Raw genomic sequence first — 11002 nt, 5'->3', positions numbered from 1 at the left:
AATAAATAAATGAATGATGATGAATGAAGTTCTTATGCAAGAATAGAGACATTGATTTTCTTCTACCTACAAGAGATGGATTTAATTTTAATTTGGGTCATGAGATATTGAACATTAACTTTTACAGAAAATGAGATCATAATTTTGAAATCTTGAAATATTGAAAATCTTTGAGATGTTGATCTTGATAAATAAGAAAATGAATGATTCCGTTTCAGATCGATATTGATGTATTGACTTTTTTCTTATGAAATGATTTAAGAATGAATTCATATCAAGAATTAGAATATTAAAATATTTGTGGATGAGATTCAAGTAAGAAAATACGAAGACTCAAGCAAGAAAAATTTTGAAGATGAAATTTTTTTTAGAGGAGAAGAATGTGATGGCCCGGCCCGAGTAAAGAATCCCAGCCCACCAAAGCCCAAACAAAAAAAAAAACAGAGGAGAAGACTCCCAAAGGGAGTCTTCTTCCTCCGTTCACCAGCTCCCAATCGGAGTCGGAAAAGAGCCCCCCCTCTGGCTCTATTTAAGGAGGATATTCCTCCTCTCTCCCTTCCACCAAAGACTCGAGATCCAGTCGGCGGCAATCGTCGGAAAATCACAGCGGAGACCCGTCCCTGTGCCCGTCCAATTGCTCGCCGGAAAAGCCTCACCGGCGTCGGAGGTAAGCCTCCTCCCCTTATTCTCTTCTCCCCTTTCCTTTTCATGCCTGTGTGCACGCTCACCGGCGATCGGAGTCGTCAGATTTTGTTACAGAAGAAACATCTATTTTGCCCATTTTTTCTTCGATTTTCCGACGCCGGTAGTCACCGCTGACCATCGGTTTGGCCCTCCTCTTATCGTTGGGTCACCCTCCTCCTACCGACGGCCGCCCCACGTCGGCTGCACCATCGGTCGGAACTCCAATGGGGGGATTTAAGATCCCCTATTTCGGTCAAAGCAAGCCCGGGAAGAAGAAAAGAAAAAGAAGAAGAAGAAGGAAAAGAAAAGAAAAAGAAAAAGAAAAGAAGAAGGAAAAGAAAAAAAAAAAAGAAAAAAAAGGAAAAAGAAAAAGAAAAAAAAAAGAGAGAAGAAAAAGAAGAAAAAAATAATATAATAATAATAAATAGGATTTTCTCTCATCTCTCTTCTGTGAAGAAAAAGAAAAAAAAAGAGAGAAAAAAAATTATTAAATTAATTAATAAATAATGATATAAATAATAAAATATGAGAAAGAGAGTTTCTCTCTCTTCCCTCTCTCTCTTCAGCTAGAACTAGTATTTTTTCTCTCTAGAATTGGACTTTCTCTCTCTACTTTCTCTCTCTAGAATCCTCTCTCTAGATTATTTCTCTCTCCTAAGATTTCTAAAATTTTAAGAAGAATGATGATGAATTTAAATGGTTCTCGTGATGGATTTTTGATCTGTGATCATCGGACGGTACACCGATATCCACTTTGATCAGATCAGATATTTTTAGATTTTATTTCTCATGATTTTATTGAATTGTCTGCATGATAATTTTAGCATGATTTGATCCGATCGATCAGATTTATTGAATCATATTGTTTGAAAAATTCAAGATGAGTTTTCTCTCTCTAAAATATTCTCTCTCTTGATTGATTCTCTCTCCAAAAAGGTTAGTGAATGAAGAAATTTTTTTTAATAGTCTTGATCTGATTCTAATGAAGAATCCTAATCCATAATTGTCAGACAGCATACTGGCACCCACCTTAATCAGACCATAAATCTTTAGATTTGATCATTCATGATTTCGATCTAGCCATGACTTGATTTGATCATGTTGATTTCATCAATCGAGATATTGGACCAATTGTAATATTGGATTGTGTCACTTGATCAATTCAAATTGTACCTCATGAATTTTCTCTCATCTGATTTTCTCTCTCTACTTGATTTTATGAAATCGATGAAGAAATCTCGGTCCTATCACTTCTTATCTGATTTGATCTAATAGTCAAACTTTGGATCGTTTAGGTCATAATTAGATTTTGATTAGATGAAATTAGATGATCGGATCCAATCTAAACCGTTGAAATATGGTATTCGTATTCTTTCTAATTATTGAAATTAATTATGCATAGGATTATGGATGTTTGATCATGGGATATCGCAATATGATCTACAAATAAAATTTTTGATAGAAAATTTATAGAATTATGTGGATTTATTGGAATGCATTCGAGGTAAGTAATATTTCACTTTTTCTAGATTTATCGGTAAATTATAATATATTTTTCTGACATGATTTGTGAAACGATGCATGAATTGGATGAATGATATTTTGTTATGAAAATATCTTATTTGAAATATTATGATGAAGCATGATTGAACATATTGATTCCATGATGCATTATATTGATTGATTTCGATACTACATGATTATATATTTTATTATCGAAATTAGAATATGAAACATGATTTATGAAGAATTCTGATATAAGAACAATATGAATTGACAACCTGACTATGTAAAGGACCCCGCCAATGGAGACATATACGTTGGCAATTGATTTGTCCTGAGGGTTTACGTCGCCAGAGAGACCAGCGACAAACCGTCAGAGAGACCAGCAGTTCCGAAGAACTTTGTTGTCAGATGATTCGCAGCTCACCGCAAGAAGATACGTGGTGTTATGACCCTGCCACAGAAAAAATATGGTCATAGCTCATGGTTGACGAAAAGAATTTAAGAACGAAAGAAATTAAAATCTGAAAAGAAACTTGAATTTTCGAAAAAAAAATGAATTTGGCATGAATTATATTGCATAATTGAAAATTGATTTCGAATTAATGAACTCTATATGCTTATTTTCTATAAATAATTATTTACTTAAATACCTGATGAAATCTGTTGAAAAGTGATCATTGCTTACTGGGCTGTCTAGCTCATTACCTCCTATTTTATTATTTTTTTACAGATATTGAGGAATTAAGATGATACAAGATATGAATGGAAGAGTGATCAGAAGCAAAATCCCTATACTTTTATTTTAGGTTGAAAGTCTTATTAAATTTGATGTAAGGCCTATGAATCATTGTTGAATTTATTGAGATATTAAAGAAGAAATTTAGGTCGTTATGTTTTAGATTTAAATTATTGACTAATTATTCCACTGTTATTTTAGGATAGCATGATAAGATGCCTTGCATGCTTATGGAAAGAGTTTTCTATAAGTATGCGGCGGTTGCCATGACCCTCGATTCACAATCTCGGATCGGGGGCATGACAATAGTCGGCAAATGATCTTGAATTGGGCTTTCATGGGAATGCCAGCAAGGACCTGCACTACGTGACGGACTTGAATCAAAGATGGAGATAACGGATCAAAGGTCCTCGACATTTTTCTCTGAGTTAAAGAACGTATAATATACAATTTGATTAAGAAAATTTGTATAAAAATTAATTCTTTTATTTTTTTATTTGTATTGAAAATTAAAAAGTAAATATTACATCAATATTTCAAAAAAAATATTGGTACACCATGAGAAAATGAAATAGCTATTATCAAAAAATAAATTAGTTAGTCGATGCTAGATTATTTGATTCAGAAGAACAAATCCATCTGATCTCGGGTCGACAGTAAGATTGAATGCCAGTATACCAATTAACTATTGAATTAATTTTTTGAATATAACAAAAATGATATCACTAGTACCTTTAAAATTTAGATATTAACAATAAATTATCTAAATTTTTGCAAGATATTAATATAATAAGAAAGATATTATTGTGCTATCATAGCATCAGATATTGATCGTTTTTATTGTATTGATTGTATCAAAAATTATCACCATATATTTTGATCTATAATTATAATAGACTTTGTACCATCAATCACAGGAGGTATCAATTACTTTTAATTTTTTTTTTTACATGTAAATTTTATCTCATATAAAAAAGAAGGAAAGTGTTATAGGTAAAATATATATGAATTTACTATTCAATAGCTCGTTTGAATTTTTACTGTACCTGAGAGTTTTGTGAATCCAATTTCAATAATTCTTTGATTGTTTTTTTTATTTGTGACAGCTTAATGTGCAGAATCGATAGCTCGAGCTTGTCTTCATTTCGAGAATGTAATTATGGTTTTTATCCTTTTAAGCCTCTACATCACACTACAAAGCCATAAATTATATTATATATGAATTCTAATATTCCAAGTATATGAATAATATACCATGTTTCTTAACCAACTCCAATATTTTTGTATCTCAAAAATTTATACATCTATATAATATTTAGATGCAACAGAACTGGATAAACAAATTTTATCTATATATATGAAATATTGTTAATATTTCAATGTCATTATTCAAATTCTGTGAGAGAAAATATTCTTTAAAAAAAATATATACTTTTTGTTGATCCAAAAATTGATTTTGATGAATATAAAATATTTAAATATATATTTTGGTATCAATAGACTATTGAAGTTCATGTTTAGAATGTTTCAGAAAGTTAAAGCCACTCTTAGGAAGTATTTTATAAATACTAAGTTATGGAGTCAAAAGAAAGTGGATAGAAGAAGTCAAATCTTGAGAAGTCAAGTGAAAGAAGTCAAGATCTGACTATAAGTTTCAAAGAGTTAGCTCTGACATACCAATATGAAATGGCATGCTCGATCCTTACTTTTGCCAAGTCAATTCTCTCAGTCAGACAAAGAATAAATTTTTCTATACTAACCTCAAGTCGATTCTCTCAGAAAAAATAAAGAATAATATTTTTTAACTAGGCCTCAAGTTGACCCCTACTTCTGCCAAGCTGACTCATAGTTACCTCAAATCACCTTTACTTGATCTCGAGTCGATTCGACTGCAGCTGACAACTCTAACAGCTAATTCTGCAAAAATTTTAGAAATACACAAATGGAGTCCAATTTCTAATTTTTGGTCTCCAATTGCTAGAAATGACTTTTTAGACATTTTAAGAGATTTAGAAGATACCAAATAAGATGGAGAGCCAAGAAAGAGAAAAAACTGAAGAAAAAAATTTAAGTGTATTAAGTGAGCATTCAAGAAAGAGTTTTAAGCTTCCAACCACCAAATTCTTAAGGTATTCAAATAGTTTTCAAAAAAGAAGGGTATATTGATTGTCAAGCTTTCTCGACATAATCTTCAAGAGCTTCATCAAATTTTTCTTTTGCTCTTTTAGGAGCTTTTTAATTATGCTGTCTATTATATTCAAATTTTTTTTTGTAAATAAGTTTCAATTGAACTTGAATCTTGGGGATAGACCCATCCAAATCTTGAATTGGAGAGATTGTTGTGTGAGCCTAAGATTGACTTGTAGATATGGTTTTGGTTGATTTTCATTAAGAAAATCAATTAGATTTTGATTGGGAGCTCCAAAAAAATAATCAAACTGTAATCTAAGAAGAAATTATAGTGAAATTCTCAAGGATAGCTTGAGGAGTAGACATAGATGTTGAATTTGGCACTGAACAACTATAAAATTCTTTGCATTTGCTTGTACCTCATTGTTTTCTTTTCATTGCTCATTGATTGCATCTTCACATTCTCGTTTATCGTATTACCCTCACTCATGTTGCTTCATTTAGCTTAATTATTGTGCATAGTAAGCTTTAAATTTTTGAAAAATCTAATTCATCATCCCCTCTTAGATTGTCTATCTGGATAATAAGTGGTATCAAAGCTTGATATTCAACCCCTCTTTTGATTTAACAATCAAGAGTAAAAGATCATATGGTAGTCCAAATTGATGTATCTTTTGTCGAAGGACAATCGACTAATAGACCTCCTTTATTTAATAGCATAAACTATATATATTGGAAAGTATGCATGCGTATTTTTATTCAGGCACTAATTATAATCTTTAAAGTGTTATAATCAATGGTCTACATACACCCATTATCATTGTTGATGGCATTGTCATTCCTAAATTCGAAATGGATTGGGATGACTTAGATAATAAAATGGCTTAGCTTAATGCAAAAGCCATAAATATTCTTTATTACTCTTTTGATGCTAATAAATTTAATAGGATTTCTATTTATATTTTTACTAAATAAATGAGGCATAGATTAGAAGTTATCCATGAGGATATCGACTAACTTAAAAATCTAAATAAACATTCTTGTTCATAAATATGAATTATTTAAAATAGAATAACATGAATCTATTGTTAAAATATTTATCAGATTTACTGATATTATTAATGATCTTAAAAGTTTAAAAAAATTTTATACTAATAATGAGCTTATTCGAAAAATCTTCAGATCATTTTTTAGAGCTTAAAAGGCCAAAATAACAACTATTAAAAAGGCCAAGAACCTCAATATTCTATCTTTGGAAGATTTTCTTAGTTCTATCATGACTCATGAGTTAACAATGAAGTAAAAAAATGAAGATGAAGCAAAGAAAAGAAGGCCATTGCCCTAAAATCCACAACAACCAATGAGGAAGACAGTGGGGAATTGGAAGAAGGAGAAGAGGATGAAGATGTGGCATGCATCATCCAAAAATTTGGAACATTCATGAAGAAGTAAAAACAAAAAAATGAAAAGAAAATATTTCTCAAAGAATAAGCCTACCAAGGAGAAGAAAAAAGAAATGGAGCAACCCATATGCTTTGAGTGCAAGAAGTCAGGGCGCTTCAAAATTGATTGCCCTCTTCTCAAGAAATTTTTACAAAAATTAAAAAGAAGGCTATGGTGGTATTGATCCTATGGTTGATTTTGATAATAAAAAAATATTGAGTAATTATGATACTAATTATGTGTTTCAAAAATGAATGTAAGATTTTTTAGATGCTCACAATAAAGAAATTATCTATGAAAAATTCTCTCAAGATGCCAAGCTAAAGTACCTAAAAGAATAAGTTCTCACAAGTTTGGTTGACTCATTATGAAGAAAATAAAATTAAAAGAAGCCAATATCATTTGAAAGTATTTGGAACAAGAAAGATTAAGTTTGAAAGTGATTCAAGTGAAAAAATCCAAGTTTAGACCTTTGAGTCAACTCATGGAGTGAAGGAGTCGACTCGAGCATATTTTGGTGTAGGCACATAGTTCTCACATGCTAATGAGTCAACTCATTCCTAGGACGAGCCGACTCCATTCGCAGGATAGAAAGTAATTTCTGCAAGCCTAAGATTGAGCTGACTCAAAATAAAATTGAGTCGACTTAAAATAAAATCAAGTTGACTCTAAAGAAAATCGAGTCGACTCGTGACACAGAGACAACATAATGGCTAATTTTTCTGCACTTCTCTAATGGTTAGTTTTTGAATCTAATGGCTATTTCAAAGGCTCCAATGGTCAAAACTTTTTCTCCAGTCATTTCAAGCTATTAAAAGGTAGAGAATTAATTGAAAAGAAAGATTAAGAGGATTTGAAAGAAAAAACAATATTTCTAAGATGGAACATTGAATATCATTGAAAAAAAAAGAAAAGAGAGAGATTTATACGTTGATTTCAAAGAGCTTTCAAGAGTGATCAGCTTCAACTTCATAAGCATCCTCCCAAGCATTAATTGAAAAAAAAATTAAGCTTCAAAAGAGCAATTCCATAGCCACTTCTTTGAGCTTTAAAGAGTTTATATTTTTTATTTTTTATTTATGCTGATTCATATTCCTGTATTTTATTTTTTTTACAAATTTTTTTAGAAGAAAGAAACTTGAGATATAGGCTTGTCCAAGTCTCAAATCGGATATTATAGGTTTTAGTTGGTGAGTCTATAAAACCAATTGGGTTGATTGTGAATTCAAAAAATAATTATTGTAAGATTTTGGTTGGTGATTAAGGATGGTAAAATCGATCCGACTCGATGGATATGCACCCTATCCAAACCCAATCAAACTCAAAAAATAGGGTTTGACCGAGTTTGAATTCAGATTTGGGTAAAACCCAAAAACTGTAGCACGAATATGGATAGGGTATGGGTAGTACTGTTTTCTATCCAAATCTGAACCCAAACTCAAATCTGATCCGAACCAACGGGTATGAATAATATCCAAACCCATATCTCAATATATATATTTATAATTCTATTTTGATTGATAATATGTATAAAATTATTTTGATTATTTATATGTTCTATGTTGAATTATAATTCTATTTTTATATTTGATTTCTATAAATTTGGACTTATAAATTATACTCTATGTTGAATTGATAATTTTATTTTGATTGATAACATGCATAAAATAATTTTTGATTGTTTATTTTTTTGGGATATGGGATAGGCATGGAGCAGGTATGGATTGGGTATGGAAAAATAGGTTATTCGTGGGTATCACCGAATTCATTAGGTATGGGGATGGATATCTCTTTTCTTATCCGATCGAATATCAAGTAGGATTTGGATATAGGGTATTAAGTTCAAGTTTAAAGATGGATAGTACAATATCCGATCCAAACCCTACCCATTGCCATCCCTATTGATGATTCCAAAAAATCAACTGGACTTATTTGTGAGCCTGACTAAAATAAACATACTGTAATCAAAAGGATTATAGTGAAATTTTTAAGGAGCTCTTGGAGAGTAGACGTAGGTGCGGGGTTGCACCGAACTGCTATAAATTATTTTATATTTGTATTGTATAATTTCTTTCTGGCTTTATCATCTTGCTTATTTTAATTCTTGCTTTTTTGTTGCCTTAATTATATGTTGATTCTGCTGTAGCTTGCATTATACACTTCTCAAACACATAACTTAGCCTAGATTAAAGTACATATTTGCTTAAGGTTTAATTTAGCTAAAAAATTTTGAGAACCCAATTCACCCCTCTTGGGTTGGCTACCTTTCTGAGAGCAAGTGCTCTGTTATTTATTGTTGACCTAGCGGTTTAGAGTTAAATATCATGGCAACCCAAATAAAATTCTTATTTATGAAGGATATTCTATAAACAGACTTCCACTATTTAATGAATCAAATTATACTATTTAAAAGCTAGAATGAAAATCTTCATATAAATACATGATTATAATTTATGAAAGATTATAGTAAATAGCCCATATATACCCAATGCACTGATTAATGATAAAGAAAGGATTCAAATGAATGCTAAGACTATGAATATACTTTATTGTTCATTAGATATAAATGAATTCAATCTAATTTCTTCTTATATTTCAGCAAATGAAGTTTGAGAGAAATTAGAAACAACTTATGTGGGAGCAAATCAAAGAGAAGAACCAAGCTCTCAAGAAGATAAAAAAGCTCACCCCAACTCATCCCTCATGGCTCATGAGGATGAAAAGAAGAAGAAGAAACAAAAGAGAAAAAAATTTTGATTAAGGGGGAGCAAAGCATTGAAGAGAAAAGTGAGAAGAAAGAACAAAAGGTTGAAAAATTATGCTTGATGGCTCAAAATAATGAGGAAGAGGATGCAACAAACTTGTGCCTCATGGCCAATAAAGATAAGATACATCTTGAAAACTTGTTCGAATTTACACTTGATGAGTTATTTGAAGTCTTTAATGACGTAATGGATGAATCTAAAAAATTAAGACTGAAAAATAGAGAACTCAAAAAGTCTAATCTATTTTTGATTGAAGAAAAGAATAAAATATTGATTGAAAAAGAAGATCTCTTGAAAGAAAAAAAATCATTAGTTCAAGAAAAAGTTCTTTCAAAATCTAAAAAATCTTTAGTAGAAGAAAATAATAAGCTAAAAGAAAATTTTAAAAAATTAAAACTTTCTGATGAAGAGAAAGAAAATTTTTTGAAAGAAAAGAATGCTACTCTTAAAGAAAAAAAAGATCTTATTGCAGAAAATAAAAAAATTAAGAAAAAAGATTGAGATATTGAAGCCTATTATTTAAAAATTTACATTCAGTTCTGAAAAGTTTCAATTAATACTGAAAAATCAAAAAACTATTTTGAATAAAGTAGAAATTGATTTTAATTCTCCATAAAAATAACATGTTAAAAATATGTTTACAAAAGCTTCACATAAAAATGATTCCATAGTTTGTTTCAAATGCAATAAAATTGACCACAAAAGTTTAGAATGTAATTTTAAAAGAATTGGCTATACTTTGGTAAAATAAATTTGGGTTCCAAAAGGAACCATATGTTGTGCAGGATCCGGTATCATATGGTGCAGCAAGAACAAAGAAAAAATAAAATAAAAAATATAATATAAATACATGGATCGGCCTCAAACCTACCTCCATGGGACGTACAAACTTCACTATGAGAGAATAAAACACAATCAATACAAGAAAAACTCATCACTCAACCCTTATACAAGAGTCTCTCAAAAAGAAGTCCCAAAATTCTCACAAAAGCTCTCTGAAATATCTTTTGAAGCCTTTTTACACCTCCAAGATGTCACTAGCTATCTAATATAATAAACGGTTCATCAATCGAAGCTATATAGGCTCCAAAATCTTAAAAATACTGTTACAGTAGGAATACTGAGTTTCAATCAATCCTAGAACCATCCATGACCGTTCGATCATGATCGGCTCGCACCAGAGTCATCTGATGGCGCACTACAGCCTTTGATCATACCTGATCATGCTCGGAGTCATCTTTAGCCATCTGATCATGAACGGTTCGCTCCAGAGCTGTTGGATCATGCAAAAATGCTTGTGGACCATGTGATCAGTCCACGTGACCTCCATGGACCGCCCAGCACCTTGTGGTCCATGGTAGACCACGTAGGGTGCTGGGCCTGGGCACCCGCGCGGGTGCTGGGCCTGGGCACCCGCGCGGGTGCTGGGCCGTGCACTCATGCATCTACAAGGCCTGACTGCGCCGTCGTCGGCCTTCGCCGTCTTGTGCATCATGCCACCTACTCCAAGCTTCTTTCGTACGAATTTTTGCCGTCTGGACCCTGTTTGGGCTGTTTTTGAACTCGTTGGACTCCGTTCGTCATTCTAAACCTCACTGTGGGCTCAGTGTGGACTAAATCTTAAAGTATATTTTCTAACAATCTTCATCTCAACTCGATATTCAGCCTCTATTATCTCTGAGAGCTTGTAATCCATCTCACCCTTATGCCCTAAGGCATGCCTGCTGTCTCATGGATG

This window comes from Elaeis guineensis, chromosome 2 (genome assembly GCF_000442705.2).
Source record: "Elaeis guineensis isolate ETL-2024a chromosome 2, EG11, whole genome shotgun sequence".
NCBI classification, from domain to species: domain Eukaryota; kingdom Viridiplantae; phylum Streptophyta; class Magnoliopsida; order Arecales; family Arecaceae; genus Elaeis; species Elaeis guineensis.
Note: the sequence above shows the minus strand (reverse complement) of the source record.